Source organism: Pygocentrus nattereri, chromosome 8 (assembly GCF_015220715.1).
Source record: "Pygocentrus nattereri isolate fPygNat1 chromosome 8, fPygNat1.pri, whole genome shotgun sequence".
NCBI lineage: Eukaryota > Metazoa > Chordata > Actinopteri > Characiformes > Serrasalmidae > Pygocentrus > Pygocentrus nattereri.
Window position 1 is genome coordinate 18,773,336 of NC_051218.1, and position 5,995 is coordinate 18,779,330.

Consider the following 5,995-nt stretch of genomic DNA (forward strand, 5'->3'; position numbering starts at 1 on the left):
TACCTGATTGTTATTTTGTACTCAAACACTGAAAGTACTGGGTCATTGGGTTTATATGAGACCAGAAAAGCTAAATACGCGAGCTATGTTGTTGCTCTGCTTAACGTTTGCGGGTTAGTATTTTGAGGCGAAGTGCTCCGACTTCAATATTCGCACGGAGCCTTCTGTCGATGTGTTTTGGATTTTTTGGTTTAATGTTGGTTAACTGGGAACCGCGAAATTGGGATAACCCGCTGCCGTCTTCGTTTGGGGAAGGGGGCTTAGGGACTTTGGGTTATACCGGTTGCACTTTAGCTGGGAGTTCCACAAGCACGTTCGGTGTGTTTTTTATCATTTTTATATTTTTTCTTTTTATCCAACAATCATTTTATGGGCTGAGAATACCTCACAAAGCTACCTTCTGTTATTTCATTTCTTCTGTTAAATATAATGGCTAACGCATTTAATTGCGGGGGAATTTCTCATGGACTTCCTGTTAATTTCATATCATGGAATGTAAGGGGGCTGAATGGTCCAATAAAAAGGTCTAAAATTATTTCACATCTAAGACAATTAAAAACAGATATTGCTTTTTTACAAGAAACACACCTACGCCCTAAAGATCAAGCCAAACTCCAGGGCTCCTGGATCGGTCAGTCCTTTTTCTCAAACTTCAGCAGTAGGGCTAGGGGTGTGTCCATTCTAATTAATAAGAAAATAGACTTCAAACACTCAAAGGTAATTTCTGACCCCAGAGGCAGATATGTTGTTGTCTCTGGAGTCCTATTTCATACTCCTGTTCTTTTGGTTAATGTATATGCACCTAATTGGGACGACACCATTTTTGCAAACAAATTGCTATCTTCCCTACCGGATATGGACAACCACTCTTTGATATTGGGAGGAGACCTTAATTGTGCTATCGACCCTAATTTGTACCGTTCGGACCCCAAATCCTTGTTACCGTCAATGATGTCTAAGATATTCTCTTCATTTATGGGCAGAAATGGTATAGTAGACCCCTGGATACACTATAATCCCAATGGGAAAAAGTTCTCTTTTTTTTCTACAGTTCATCAAACCTTCTCACATATAGATTACTTTTTCATTGATCAAAAACTTATCGAAGCGGTTGATTCTACGGATTACCTGGCGAGCGTAATTTATGATCACACCCCTCTCTCTTTGAAAATTAAATTCCACCACTTTCAAAAAAACAAATTAAACTGGAGACTCGATCCGCTCTTACTGTCTGATAATGCGTTTAAAGATTTTATATCTTCCTCAATAGACACTTTTTTGAGAAACAACAAAACAGAAGACACCTCATTTTCATTGCTGTGGGAATCTTTGAAAGCATATCTTCGAGGCCAAATTATTTCATATTCAGCTTATGTTTACAAATGTCGCCATATAGAACTTGAAAATTTAACAAATTCCATTATAGATATAGATAATCAGATCCTCTCTAATCCCGATCCTCACTTGCTTAAAAAGAAAACGGAATTGCAGTCCAAATTTGACTTACTATCTACAACCCAAGCAGAGAAAAGACTGTTACAGTCTAAGGGTGCTTATTATGAATACGGAGAGAAGGCCAGTCGGTTACTAGCCCATCAAGTGAAACAGAAAGAGGCCTCTAGATGGATTGATAAAATAAAAAACAAAACTGGGGATATTACAACAGAACCGAGAGAAATTAATAGCACATTTGTCTCATACTACTCCACCCTTTATAAATCAGAGTTCCCTACAGACTATTCCCCCATGGATACATTTCTTGACAGCATTGAAATCCCCAAATTAGGCCCTAATGTAGCTGATGAGTTGGATGCTCCCCTTACATTAGAGGAAATTGTTAAGACCATTTATAGCATGTAAAGCCACAAGGCCCCTGGCCCAGATGGGTATCCTACAGAGTTTTTTAAAAAGTTTAGTAACCAATTGGCACCTATACTTTTAGAAATGTATCAGGAGGCGATTGATAACAAATGTCTTCCCCCCACACTTACTCAAGCACTACGCAAGTGTACATACTAATAATAATAGATCAGGATATTTCTCTTTAACTAGAGGAACACGTCAAGGCTGTTCGTTATCTCCCCTATTGTTTGCAATTGGACTAGAACCTCTCTCCATAGCATTGAAATCATCCCTTGCTTTTCACGGCATTATCAGACAAGATCAGGAATATCGCCTCTCTCTGTACGCAGATGACCTTTTACTGTTTGTCACTGACCCTTTAATCTCTGTTCCCAGAATAATTCATATTCTTGAAGAGTTCGGTAAATTCTCAGGTTATAAACTAAACTATCAGAAAAGTGAATGCTTTCCAATCACCCATCATGACCCTTCTCATAATCTGTCGACTCTCCCTTTCCGCATTTCAAATTCAAATTTTAAGTATTTAGGAATCCACATTACTCGCAAATTTTCTCACTTACATGACATTAATCTAGAAACATTACTTCAGAAAACTAAACTGTATTTCCAGAAATGGAAAAGTCTGCCTCTCACCCTTATGGGCAGAGTAAACGTGGTCAAAATGACAATATTGCCCAAATTTCTATTTGTTTTCCAATGTATCCCTCTATTTATACCCAAAAGCTTTTTTCGATCTTTAAACCAACTAATTTCATCTTTTCTATGGGACGGCAAACCCCCCAGAATAAGTATCAGAACGCTTCAGAAACCTCACTCCCAGGGTGGCTTAGCTCTACCCAACTTTCTTTTCTATTATTGGGCAGCTAACATCCAGAAACTCATATTTTGGCTTCAGACTCCTAGAGCCGATTGGTGTTTGTTAGAAGCGTCATCGTGCAATCAATCTTCACTTCCTGCCTTAATCCACTCCTCTCTTCCTATAGCGCTTGCCAGGAAATCCACAAATCCTATTGTTTATTCAACTCTGCGAATATGGTCCCAATTTCGTTCACACATTAAAGATTTTCACGCCTCCCTGCACGCTCCTATTACGAACAACCATCTTTTTACACCTTCGACCATGGACTCCTCCTTCACTTTTTGGGAAAAGCAAGGGATAACCAAATTTAAAGAACTATTTGATGAGAACACAAAAATTTTTCTTAACTTTCCTGACCTCCGTGAGAAATTTGAGATCCCCCAAAGAAATCTGTTCAGATATTTTCAGATCAGGGATTTTGTGCGTACCCATTGTCCATCATTCCCAACACTACCTATAACCGACCCACACAACATCCTATTTGAATTAACACACGATCAGAAAGGCCAAATCTCGCATTTATACAACTTTATTCTAACTCATGAAGATGACAGCTCTGCTCAGAAACAAAGACTTGAGTGGGAGGCAGAACTAGAGACCAAGTTTAGTGATGACTGGTGGAGGGAGGCTTTACGTCGAGTTCACACATCGGCATCTTGCGCACGTTTTAAACTTATTCAATTTAAAGTCATATATAGAGTTCATTATTGTAAAGCTAGGCTCACAAAGATTTATCCCCACATAGATCAGACCTGTAACTGGTGTGGGGGCATACCCGCTAATCTAACTCACATGTTCTGGGCATGCCACAAACTCCAATCCTATTGGATCTCCATTTTTAAAACATTGTCCAAAATCATGGATCTCAACATAACTCCATCTCCTTCCATCACCATTTTTGGGACTCCGGATTCCAGTTTGCAACTAACCTCTAAACAATCTCAGATTATGGCTTTTGCTTCTCTTATAGCCAGGCGTAGAATATTACTACAATGGAAATCCAACAAGCCCCCTTCTTTTAGCTCCTGGCTCACAGACATGATGATGTTTCTGAAGTTGGAAAAAATTAAATTTACCTTGCGTGGATCAACAAAAAAATTTATTTTTATTGGAAAACTTTTATTGAATATTTTGAATCGCTGTCAGACCTCCCCACACATTGATTATTAGCCATAACAGAATGATATATACTAAGGCCTATAAGGTAGCTTCCAAATAACAGAAATGTTAATACCATTTTATTTACCATCTGTTACATATGTTGGATCCCCTTTTTTTTGTGTTGCTCCATATATACACAGGAAAATGCAAGTTTAAATGCTTATTGTGACTGCATACTCTATCCTCTCTTAAGATGTCTCTTCCAGCTAGTGCAAAGGGTATGGGAAGGGTGGGGGGGATGTTTGTTTGTTTGGTTGTGTACTGTATACTGTATATCGTGAAAAAAACAATAAATAAAAGTTAAAAAAAAAAATCCCAGGTTTATTACAAACTAAGTCTTATTATTCAGTCACTACAGGGACTTTATTGCAAACTGGTTGGGCTATTCTTAGGTTACAGAAGTGTGTCATAAAACTTTGAGCCTGTCAGTAGGCCCTGACCATTTAAGGGGTTAAGCAAGAAACTTGACTTCCTTTAGTTATCAGCTTTCCTTGTATATTCACAAGTTAATGAAAACTATTTTTCTAATATTCTTTCCACCTTCAAAATACATCATCTGAAGAGAGTCTTCCTACTCTTTCAATCGGAAAAGCTTATTCTGGAGACTGCCCCACCTCTGTAGGATGTCACTACTTTTACAACAAATGTAGCGGTAGATACATTTTTCATTATTTAAAGGATTAATTAAAGGATTAAAGCACTCTACTCACTTATAATAGCAGTAAATGAGAAGATGTTTCACCACCTGCCAGTTTATTTTTATTATAAATGTCTTTTTATTACAAATGTGTAAATGTAATATTCATTATAATAATAAAAGTAGACAGAAACATATGTAAATTGTTGTTTGTGGAAATAAAGTATATGCTGCAGATGCATCAGACAGAGATCAGGTTGAAAATTGCTGGAGTTCTCCTTTAAAGATCTGGACTTTGAATGTTCTCTTGCTCTTTCTACATGCATGAAACAAACAGGGAGATTAGTTCCAAGAAATTAGTTCCAAGCAACTGCACTTGTGGATAAAACATATATCAGAGCACAACCTTCCAAATCCAAAGCAGTGATCGCAGCGGTCCAACACGTAAAACAGATTTAAAAAAAGGGAGGCAAAACAAAGAGCCTGAATGAATGATGTTCAAAATTGGGGAAGAAATGCATCACTTTGCAAGTTGTAAACGGTAGCGCACTTACCCTGGGTCCACCTCAATGACTTGGTAAGAAAAATGTATTTCCTATTGTATCCTAATACCAGTCTGCAGCCTGCGGTGATCATCTGTGTGTGTTTAAGATCAGCTTAATGCGCTCTTTATTACACAGGACTGTGCACTGCTGTGGTGGGCAGCATATTTGACGAGAGTCTAACCCATGGGTGCTTAAAACAGCTTTCCATTGTTAACGGCACTGTGAGACATTGTTAGATTGCAAATTCTTAGGTGGGATTTCTTCTCAGATGTTTTCTAGGTTGCATTCAGGTCTGCACTGTAATCATTTTTTAATTTAAAAACTTGAATTAATGTTGGAATAAAGTTAAAAGAACAGTTTTATGTTATTACTGAGAAGCTACTGAAGTCTGAATTATAAGAATGCATAGCAGAAGATAAATTAGAACTAAAAGATTAAAATATCATAAAACAGGGAAATACAGAGACTGTGAATAGCGACTGTCTGAATGTTTCTACAATAATACATAAAGATACATAACAATTTCAGATGAATGAGATGTAAAACTCCAAACAGTATGTAAATGTTAAATATAAAGCACTTAAACAGTATAAACTCTGCAGCCAGTGAGGAGCTGCACTGCTTATCAAAGGGAAAAAAGGCTCAACTGGCAAGCTGCAGTCCTTGACAATGTTTTCTTTCCCAATGCTGATCTAGTATGTACTTAACAGCATGTACTAATGGTCAACTACTTCAACAAGCCGACTGAAAAACTGAAAAATCTACATGCAGCACTGAATGTCATTACACTTATTATCTATATTTATTTGAGGCCTGTCACAATTATTGCATAATGTGAACATAAACTAGGTGTATTTTCATTGGGTTGAGGCAATGAATTGAAACATGGATCTTACAAAAACAACAAATGCTCTGACTCTAATGCTTCTT